We start from the raw sequence: 12,027 nt of genomic DNA on the forward strand, positions 1-12,027 counted from the left end.
TCATGTCTTTGATTTTCTGTACTCATTGCTAATTTAGAAATGCAGTCATTCTTATCCAAAAGAAGCAAATTATTATGATTGGCCGCTGCAGATTGTTTAAGGTTATTAAATAACGTGTTGACATCGTCATCTCTGATTGCTACTGTTCAATAGATTTACATGAACTAAGATCCATTTGCCTTCTGCTGTCTGTCATGTTTCCCTGATTCCAAGAAATTTGAAGGAGACATTTATGCTGCTGAAGCTGAATGGAGCTGTAAACAATGTGCCTGGTGAAAGTTAATTGTGGTGGAAAGTAGCAAGTGCAGCAGGCTGTTGTAATAGGGTCAATCTATTTCCCACAGAACAGAATTAAAGAAGAGTAAATGGGGGAAAGGCCGTGCAGATTTTTTTTTAAAGGCCCCATTCACAGAGTAAGTAGCAGTGCTGACACGCAGAATTTTTTAAGATCACTTCATGCAATCATTTTACTGAAACAAAGCAGCTTGGATCTAGCAATGCTTGATTTTACAAACTCTCAGTTCTATTTCCAGTAAATATTGGAAATAACAAAAATCTGGATTTCAGGCAATAATGGACTTCATCCTAAACAATGAAATGTCCATTGCATGTTGAAACAATCCAAACAACGTTTTACTATGTTTTATGTTTATATGTGTTTCAGTGCAAATAATACTTGTTGCTTTTAGATACTATTTCATCCTTTTTCATTATAGTTATGGTTTGGGATTCAGTATTTCTAAATACTGTAGTTAAATGAGCCATGGCTTGAAAGGAAGGGAGTAAAAAGGAAAAAAAAGTGTAGATGGCAGTATAATGGAGTACCAATACTCTTACCTGGGTTTGATCAGATTTGCCCCAAGTTTTCCTCTAGTAGCGCTCCAGGCATCTGTTCTTGGGCTTCATTGCCCAAAGCGCCTCAATACCAAGAGGTGCCCCAAGATTGACACAAAGGCTGCATGGGAGAGATGCAGTCCAAGGCTCTATCCACCCAAAGGGAAAAAACAGACCAAACTATCGAAAATAGTGCCATAAAAAACAGAATAGACACGCAAGTTAAGATAGGCAAGAAAATGGTAAGTGAGCACTTGTCCAGCCCAGACGAGTTCAAATCACCAGGACCAGATGGATTACACCCCAAGGTTCTCAAGGAACGGGCAGATGTGATCTCAGAACCACTTTTCAAAGATCCTGGAGCATAGGGGAACTACCAGAGGACTGGAAAAGAGCTAATGTAGTTCCCATCTACAAAAAAGGAAAAAAAATGGACCCAGGAAATTACAAACCTATCAGCCTGACCTCAATACCTGGGAAGATCCTGGAAAAGATAATCAAACAACGAATCAGCGAACACCTAGAGGCAAACAAAATCATTACTAAAAGCCAACATGGGTTTGTCAAAAATAGATCATGCCAGACAAACCTTATTGCATTCTTTGACCAAATGACAAAATTAGTGGATCAGAGGAATGCTGTGGACATAATTTACTTGGACTTCAGTAAGGCATTTGATAAAGTAGATCACAACCTACTACTTGACAAGATAGAAAAATGTGGGGTAGACAGAACCACCACCAGATGGATCCTTAGCTGGCTGACCGGCCGTACTCAGCGAGTGGTCCTCAATGGAACTGCATCTATATGGAGGGAAGTGTGTAGTGGGGTGCCCCAGGGCTCTGTTCTGGGCCCAGTGCTCTTCAACATCTTTATCAACGATTTGGACGAAGGGATAGATGGGGAACTCATCAAATTTGCAGACGACACCAAGCTGGCAGGAATAGCCAACACTCCAGAAGACAGGCTTCAGATACAGAAGGATCTGGACAGACTTGAACACTGGGCACTAACTAACAAAAGGAAATTCAATGGTGAAAAAAGCAAGGTTCTACATTTAGGCAAGAAAAACCAAATGCACAGGTATAGCATAGGGGGTACCTTGCTCAATAGTAGTAACTGTGAGAGGGACTTCAGAGTCCTAGTGGACAATCACCTAAATATGAACCAGCAGTGTGCTGCAGCTGCCAAAAAGGCCAACACAGTGCTAGGCTGCATTAACAGAGGGATAGAATTGATCATGTGAAGTGTTAATATCACTTTACAATGCCTTGGTAAGGCCACACTTGGAATGCTGCATCCAGTTTTGGTCACTGCGATGTAAAAAAGATGTTGAGACTCTAGAAAAAGTACAGAGAAGAGCAACAAAGATGATGAGGGGACTGGAGGCTAAAGCATATAAGGAACGGTTGCTGGAATTGGGTATGTCTAGTTTAATGAAGAGAAGGACGAGGGGGGACATGATAGCAGTTTTCCAATATCTCAGGGGCTGCCACAAAGAAGAGGGTATGAAGCTATTTTCCAAGGCACCTGAAGGCAGGGCAAGAAGCAACGGGTGGAAACTAAGCAAGGAGAAAAGCAACCTAGAACTAAGGAGAAACTTCCTGACAGTTAGAACAATTAACCAGTGGAACAACCTGCCTCCAGAAGCAGTGAATGCTCCAACACTGGAGGTTTTTAAGAAGACACTGGACAGCCATTTGTCCGAAATGGTATAGGGTTTCCTGCCTGAGTAGGGGGTTGGACTAGATGACCTCCAAGGTCCCTTCCAACATTATTATTATTATTATTATTATTATTATTATTATTATTATTATTATTATTATTATTGATCATCGCACAGTCAGCCAGATGTTCAGACTGAATTTGGCATTTTGTCTACCTATCGAGTCCTTACCCAGGACCTGGGATAGGCAGATATGGATGTTTGATGGTATTACAGATATCGTCGCAGGATGGAAGCAGTTCCTAATAAGGCCGCCTTTTGCAATTGACTAATAGCGAATTTGTCAATGCCAATGGTGTTCAAGTGGTGCTCCAGTTGTTTTGGGATTGCACCCAAGGAGCTATGACTATTGGTACTACCCTTGCTTGCTTTTGCCACAGTCTTTCTATTTCTATTTGTAGGTCTTTGTATTTTGTTATCTTATCCAGTTCTTTCTCTTCTATTCTGCTATCTCCAGGCACTGCCACATCCACTATCCAGACTTTTTTGTCTTTCTTATCGACAATTGTTAAGTCTGGGGTGTTATGTTGCAGGTGCTTGTCTGTTTGAATTCTGAAGTCCCAGAGCAGTTTAATTTTATCATTTTCTATGACTTTCTCTATTTTATGATCCCACCATTTTTTGCTTACAGGAAAATGATATTTTTTGCAGATCTTCCAATGCACCATTGTTGCTACTTTGTCATGCCGCTGCTTGTAATCAGTTTGTGCAATCTTCCTGCAACAGCTTACCAAGTGGTCCACTGTTTCTTCAGCTTCTTTGCACAGGCGGCACTTACTGTCTGTTGCTGTCTTCTCAATTTTGACTTTGTATGCATTTGTCCTTAACGCTTGGTCTTGTGCAGCCAGAATTAGTCCCTCGGTCTCTTTCTTCAATTTTCCTGCTCTTAGCCATTGCCAGGTTTTATTATTATCTGCTTTCCCAGCTATTTTTTTCATGTGTTGGCCATGTAGTGCTTTGTCTTCCCATGCCTCTATTCTGTTCTTCATTTGGCCTTTCTTGTAGGCCAGTTTGGTCTCTCCAGTAGTCAGTAAGCCTTCCTGGTATACTAATTTCAGTGCATCTTCATCATTGTTCTTCAGATATTCTTCCAAAGCCATTTTTTCTTCTTCAACCATCTGATGTACTTGTAGCATTCCACGCCCACCTATTTGCCTTGGTAGATAAAGTCTATCAATGTCACTTCGTGGATGAAGGGCATGATTCATTGTCATTATTTTTCTGGTCTGACTATCCATTGCTTTTAGTTCTGCTTGAGTCCAGTCCACTATTCCAGCTGTGTACCTAATGACTGGGATTGCCCAGGTGTTGATTGCCTTTATGGTATTTCCTCCATTGAGTTTGGATTTTAAGATCTTCTTCACTCTCTTGGTGTATTCACCTCTAATCTTTTTCTTGACTTCAGTGTGCTTGATGTTGTCAGCTTGAAGGATGCCCAAGTATTTGTAGTACTCTTCCTCATCCAGACTCTTAATGTTATTTTGGTGGGGCATCTTGATTCCTTCAGTTTTCACTATTTTTCCTTGTTTGATAGTAAGTGTGGCACATTTGTCCAAGCCAAACTCCATTACAATATCTTGGCTATATATCCGGACAGTGTTGAGCAGCGATTCTATTTCAAATGATGTTTTTCCATACAGCTTCAGATCATCCATATAAAGGAGGTGGGATAGTCTGGCAGATGTTTTTGATGTTTGATAGACATGTCCTGAGTTATTCAGTATTGTTGACAGAGTAAACAGTGCAATAACAAATAGTAATGGTGATAATGAATCTCCTTGAAATATTCCTCTCTTGATATTAATCTCTCCCAGCCTCTCACCATTGATCTGCAACTGTGTCTTCCATTGTGCCATCGATCTTTGCACAAATTTTCTGATGTTTCTACTGACTCCTGTTATTTCTAGGCACTTTATTATCCAATCATGTGGCAGAGAGTCAAATGCCTTTTTGTAGTCAATCCATGCCACATTCAGGTTGGTCTTCCTTCTCTTGCAGTTTTTCCAAGATCATTTTGTCTATTAGGAGTTGATCTTTTGTTCCTCTGCTATTGGGGCGGTTTCCTTTCTGCTCAGGTGGAAAGAGATTGTTTTCAACTAGATGCTGTTGCACTGCATCAGCTACTACACCAGTTAGTAATTTGAAAGTTGTTGGTAAGCAGGTAATTGGCCTGTAGTTACCTGGTGTTGCCCCTTTTGCTGGATTTTTCATTATTAGGTAGGTTTTCCCAGTTGTTAGCCACTTTTCAATTTCTCCTCCTTGTAGTATATTGTTGAACTGCTTGGCAATGAGTGGGTGTATAACAGTTAGATGTTTCAACCAAAACCCATGCAGTTCATCTTCACCTGGTGCTGACCAATTTTTGATTTTCTTTGCTCTTTTTTCTACCATTTTTGTTGTTATTACTAGTTCTTTCATTTCAACTTCTGTTTTATTTGCATCCACCTCTTTTAACCAAGCCGCATCCTTGTTGTATTTCTTTGGGTTATCCCATATCTGCTTCCAGAACTGCACTGTTTCTTCCTTGTCAGGTACTGACTGATTCCTTGCAGTTTCTCCATTGATGGATTGGTAGAAACGTTTCTGATTGGATTGAAATTGGAGGTTCTGCCTATAGTTTGCAATTCGAGCTTCATATCTACTGATTTTCCTGGCTATAGCTGTTATTTGTTGCTTTATTATTTCCAGTGCTTCCTTGATCTTCCTTGTTTCTAAGTGGTATTTCTTGATTAGGTATTCTTTGGTCTTCTTGTTCTTCAGCTTCTTTTCTTTCATCTGTTCTAGCTTGCTTGCATTATTATTATTATTATTATTATTATTATTATTATTATTATTATTATTATTATTATTATTATTATTATTATTATCTATTATCTATTCCTAGCAGTGACTAAAGCTTCAGCTAAGCCACCCACCAGATCCTCTGGAAATTCATTGGGTTTGCTGGTTACTTGAAGGAGTCTGATCAAATGGCCCTATCCCCCTCAGAGTGTGACACCAGTGAGCTGGAAGGCAATCAGAATATGACCTGACAATTACAGAAAAAGGTGATTGATTTTACATAGAACTTTGGTCTGATTCCACATGGCTGCAATTGTCACTTGAGTTTTACAACTCCCTATGTGAATTACATATTAAGAGTAATATCATGTTTTGTTTTACATAATTTCATTTATCTGAATCAAGGATCAGAATATACTGAAATTGTATACAAGGACAGAGAATATAAGGGCCATTGCAATTCTTGATTTAAAAAGATTATCTCCAACTAAGACCAAATTCTTTCTGAGAATCAGATATGTTGCTTTTGTCACCTAATTAATTTATCCTAGCTACTTCCCATTGGGTTACTGTGAGGACTTCTCAGTTCTAAAAATAGCCATGTTCTTTTAGTGTGTTAAATTTCCATGGAGATCCAGCTGTCACGAACACTTAATAATTTTAGCTACAGTTTATAACATACAGAATACAATGTTTTAAAAGCATGGTTGTTTCTCTCTACCTCTCTACCACTACCACAGTTCTAACTTAGAGCCTACCTTGCCATTCCCATTAGCCCTATAGAATGAGAGTCTAGAACATGCATCAATATAATAATAATAACGATAATAACATAGTTGGAAGGGACCTTGGAGGTCTTCTAGTCCAACCCCCTGCTCAGGCAGAAAACCCTATACCATTTCAGACAAATGGTTGTCCAGTCTCTTCTTAAAAACTTCCAGTTTTGGAGCATTCACAACTTCTAGAGCAGTGGTTCTCAACCTTTTTAATGCCGTGACCCCCCCAATCGGTCGTAAGTCGAGGACTACTCAACCGGTCGTAAGTCGAGGACTACTCAAGTGGTGCAGCACCGTTTGCAGAATGGGACTTTTGACGGGCTCAGCAGGGCAGAGACAGCCTGGACAATTCCTACTGGCTTTTGAAAGCCAATAGAATTAGACTCTATTCAAGAGAGTCTATTCTATTGGCTTTCAAAAGCCAATAGAATAAAAGGGAGTAGCACAGCTAAGGAAAAGGGGGAAAAAAATGGCGGACTGCATTGTTTGGCGACCCCCATGAAATGGTCGTTCGACTCCAAATGGGGTCCCGACCCACAGGTTGAGAACCACTGTTCTAGAGGCAGGTTGTTCCACTGATTAAGTGTTCTGTCAGGAAATTTCTCCTTAGTTCTAGGTTGCTTCTCTCTTTGGTTAGTTTCCATCCATTGCTTCCTGTCTTGCCTTCAGGTGCTTTGGAGAATAGCTTGACTCCCTCTTCTTTGTGGTAACCCCTGAGATATTGGAACACGACTATCATGTCACCCCTAGTCCTTCTTTTCATTAAACTAGACATACCCAATTCCAGCAATCATTCTTTATATGTTTTAGCCTCCAGTCCCCTAATTATCTTTGTTGCTCTTCTCTGTACTCTTTCAAGAGTTTCAACATCTTTTTACATCATGGTGACCAAAACTGAATGTAGTATTCCAAGTATGGCCTTACCAAGGCATTATAAAGTGGTATTGACACTTCACGTGAACTTGCTTCTATCCCTCTGTTAATGCAGCCTAGCACTGTGTTGATTTTTTTGGCAGCTGCAGCACACTGTGGGCTCATATTTAAGTGATTGTCCACTAGGACTCCAAGAGTTAATACTACTGAGCAAGGTACCACCTATACTGTACCTGATCTTAAATCATATTAGCAGAGTATCACCTTTTTTCAAGACCAATATGATTTTACAGTCATGGTTTTACTATGAATTCTAAACAATTGGAAAACAAGGATGAACTGTAGAACTGAATATACCTCTTTTCTAAAATATGTGTTCCATCCAGACTTACCCACTAAGGTTTCTTGTAGCTAGCTCTGTAGTGCAGATTTACAAACATAGAAAGGATTTTGAATATAAGTGGAAATATGATAGCTTCCCATACAGCTCTGCATTCAGGGACAAACATCCACTATAGGTAATTATGGAAAAGTAGAAATTATACAATAAAAATTCTTCCGGTTCCGGTTCGCGGCGTTCCTAGTCGTTCGGAGAAACTTGTCTCCTCGTCGGCTAGCTTTCCCTCTGCCAGTCGACCCTTATACAGGTTGAAAGTCGCCCTGGAGGGTACAACCTCTGTCAAGGAGGCTTCAGCTCAGCTGAGGAGGAGTGGCGGCTCCTCCAGCTGTCTGGGCGATCTCTGAGGGCCGACGGAAAAGAAGATCGGCCAGTAAAATGGCCGATCACCCTGCTGCTTCAAACCACAAGTCAAGAACATCTAAGCTGTAAGAGCCCCCATGGTGAATCCTGGTGAGACTTTTCCTTGCTACTCTCTCTATTTGACTTTGTTTTTTACCTGTAAGAGCCTTGTTGGAATTATTTTCCTGGCTAAACAAAGCAGCTTTTATATCTTTGGGAAGGAAGGCGTTTTACAAGATTAAATTTTACTTTCATATTTTTTGGGATACAGAAAACTCTCTCTCTTTTTTTTCCCTAAGAACTGTATTATCACCTGATGTTGGAAGATTATTTCTTCTTTCACACTATACTTTTAAAGATAGAAATAAGGAAATGGTGCCTGGAAAAGATTCTTTCTTAACTTACTGAGGACATCTAGTGGCAAAAATTTAATATTGCATTTTCTGGTTACTTTTTGAAATTAGACCAGATTTGACCTTCAAATTATTTTTGAAAAAAGATAAGCTGAGCTGTGGGAATTGTGGGGGTGGATATAGACCAATTTTCATCAAATATAGCCTCCACAAAAAAGAGATTTTTTCTAACTACTATCAAAATGGAGAAACCACATTCACAATTAAACTATAATCTTATACTGGAAAAGATACATGAGGCCACTGTAGAAATTTGTGCCATATTGAAAGAACCTATTACAGAACTAAGATCCAGAAATTTCACTTCAAACATTCAAACGGATGCTCAGACTACACCTGACTATTTTACAAACCAAGATATACTAGAAGAGGAATTAACAGAAATAAAAGAGGAACTTATCCTACCTTACAAATCTCTCATTTGTAACTTTGAGGAACAGAAGAAGCAAAGATTGAGATTTGAAACTACAAAGCAATGATACTTTAAGGAGGAGAGAAACAGACGTTTGATGCAGAGGATGGGACTCCTACTTCTTCAAAGACCATTCCAAGCAACAAAAATAGACCTAATGACTGAAAGGAAAGCATGTTTATGGAAACCTGCTTAGCACAGGAAAAAAACCAGAATTAGACTGAAAAGAGAAATTTAAAATTGTGTTAATGGATTAAAAGGCAATACTGGATTTGTGGACTGTTTTAAGGATTAAGATTTAGAGTTAGAAGCAAGAAAACATAGGAGCGTGATTATTAGAATAGATATTTTAAACAGATTAAGAATGTACTGGATTTGTGTATTTACGTAGCGTTTGGGAATAAAATGAAAATCATTATGTATTGGAATTGAAAAAATGATGACTGTTTAGACTGGATGCTGCCAATAATTAATGGAGTGTTTTAAATTACTAGGATGACTTTTCTGCATGACAACAAAGATGTGATAAGGCATGATAAGTAAATGGAGAAAATTTGAATTTTGTTTGATGAATCTGAATGAATTAAGGTTTAATATTATCTCATTATTTTAAAGAGATGGATTGATTCTGGGATTACATATATATAGGGCTGATTAATATTTTATTGATATTAGAATATCTATTGTGTAGTGGAAGAAGAAATAAATGAGATTGGTGATAAAATGAAGAATGGGAAAGATTAAGAATTAGAATTGATAATTCTAATCTTAAACTTAAACTATGGCAATTGTAACTGATAAAGTTATAAAACAGGTTTAGTAGTAATAGAAATTTAAAATAGAAATGGAATATTTAAATATATTATGTTAATCGAGGGAAATAGAGAGGGGATAGTGAAATGTATTGAGTTGAGTTGTTTATATATGTTTTTACTTTTGAATGTTGGACCATCCAACCACCACGGTGGGTCCTGAGTACTTTTTCTTAAGAATTTTAAAAAACCAATAAAATGTGTTAAAAAAGAAAGAAAGAAAGAAAGAAAGAAAGAAAGAAAGAAAGAAAGAAAGAAAGAAAGAAAGAATTCTGATTATGTATACTACAAAGCCCCACTACAACTTGTTCATAATAATGTTTGATACAAACATAGCTTTTCTTGCCGGAATGAATTCTATGGCTCTCCACGTGTTCCTGAAATTCAATGATTAATTGCCTGGCTAATAGTTGGGTGATGCAAAGCATTCTAAAGAAATACTTCTGAGGGTGCATTAATGCAAATGAAGCACTTTTCTTTGGATCTTAAATCAGCTATGTCTTTTATGTCTTGCAACAGTAATTGAAAGCTGTACCAACTGGTTTACATGGGTACACTTAGGCAACATATGCAATGCAGTTGTCAGCTTGTTCCTTTCTTGGGAGTGCATATGAAAAAACAACTGAGGATAGCCTTCAAAACAGCTGCACACAGGTTTTCAGGGATGTTCACAGACTGTAGTCAGAAACTCAAGATGGCAGCCAAAATGGGGCAATCAAACCACATAAGATGCGGAGCTTCTTTCACTCTGCCTTAAGCACTGCCATGACCTTTTGACCTTGTGGGCATCTCTGCAAGTATTGCGAGGCAGTTGTTTTGAAGAGAGGCATTTTGTGAAGTACTTCTGAATACTTGGTATAGCAAGTAGTGAGGGATATTAGGACTTGCACTTGGCAACATCCAAGGAGCCATAATTGCAACTTTCCTTTTGCTTCTAGCGATGAATGATTTAGAAATACCATTATGAACTTGAAGAAGAGTGAGATTTTACCCATTTATAAATTCTGTAGACCATGGTATACCACCTTGCTCCCTTAATATTGCTAGGCAGCATATAAGAAACATTAAAAACACTGTAAAAACAAATTAAATAGGGCTGATATCAAACATGAATGTTAAAACAGTAATATTAAGAGTTTTATGAAAATAAATAAATTTTAAGATATACCTGAGTTTAATGCAGAAGAAATCTACTGTAACTTCAGCGGTAATTGTTTCTATACCAGGGGTTCTCAACCTATGGGTCGCGACCCCATTTGGGGTTGATCGACCATTTCTCGGGGGTCGCCAAACAAGGTGATCTGCCATTTTTCCCCCTCAGAGGGCGGCGCGCGCATCCGCGCCGTGCATGGGGGGGCAGTGCCCCCCATGCGCAACGCACATGTGTATGCACAGCACGTTTGTGTGACGGGGGTCGCCGTCACACAAACGTTGAGAACCACTGTTCTATACAATGGATCCTGCCACAGAGAAAGCCAAACTGATTGTTGGTGTTAAATTCATCCATGGCAGGAAGACCTATTAAAAATATGTTGAAGATTTAAGAGTGCTAGATGGACTTTAGCGGAATAAATTATCCTGTAAATAGTTAGGATTTCAGCCATATATTGGCATATTTAATTTGACAATATACAACACAGGACAGAAGACAACAGATGAATCTGTGCTATAAATTGCTGTGAACAGATGTACTTTGTTAAATTGCAAAAAAAAAAAATTCTTGTTAATTTATCCTTTTTTGCACATTTACAATTCATATTACAACAGCTGTGATATATTCACTCATCCAAAATTATCTGCAACTTTATGATAAAGTCTCATACAATTATGCTTAATTTTAATTCTCCTTGTGCTTTATTTTTTGTTGTGGCTAACAACCCAAATCAGTCTCATCCTCAATATTTTAATTAAGGGCACAGACTTGGTATCTTTAATTAAGTCATTTATTGTGATCTGATTGGATAACAGAAACAAATGTAGCACTCATGTACTTTTTAAAAAAAAGAAAATAAAATAAATTTTTATTTTATTTATTTTATTTTAAACAAAAATAAAAATTTTAGCTTGTATATATAAGCAGGTATAGAGGGGAACAGCAAACAACAAAAAGATAAAATATTTTATAAGAATTTGAATTGTAGAGCTGGAAATTCTAGGCCTCCAATTTTCAGTCAAGACCTTGTATCCATATAGAGCAGGGCTTTTCAACCAGTGGTACGGGTACCACCTGTGGTACATTGGCACCTGGCAGGTGGTATGTGACCATCCTAGAAAAGTGGTAGTGGGGGAGGGAATGAGCTGAACTGGTGGCAGCACCGCACAAGCCTGAGCAAGAGATGGCTGGAGCTGCAGGGCTGTCAGGGCTCAGTGGAAGTGCCAGGATCAGCGCCGCTTTCCAGCTGATTGGCGCTCCGGGGCTGTCAGGGCTCAGTGGAAGCGCCAGGATAAGCGCCAAATTCCAGCTGGAGCTCGACGCTGATCCTGGTGCTTCTGCTGAGCTCAGAAGAAGCACCGATCAGCTGGAATGTTGCAGCATCTCCAGGGTCTTGTGATTTACATTCAGATGCTTGGCAACTGATTCATATTTATGATGGTCACAGTGTCCCAGGGTCATGTGAAGTGACCAACAACCCAGCAGGTGGTTAAATAAAAGCCAAACCA

Source organism: Crotalus tigris, unplaced genomic scaffold (genome assembly GCF_016545835.1).
Source record: "Crotalus tigris isolate CLP2741 ecotype Arizona unplaced genomic scaffold, ASM1654583v1 scf7180000018053.2689490, whole genome shotgun sequence".
Taxonomy (NCBI): Eukaryota; Metazoa; Chordata; class Lepidosauria; order Squamata; family Viperidae; genus Crotalus; species Crotalus tigris.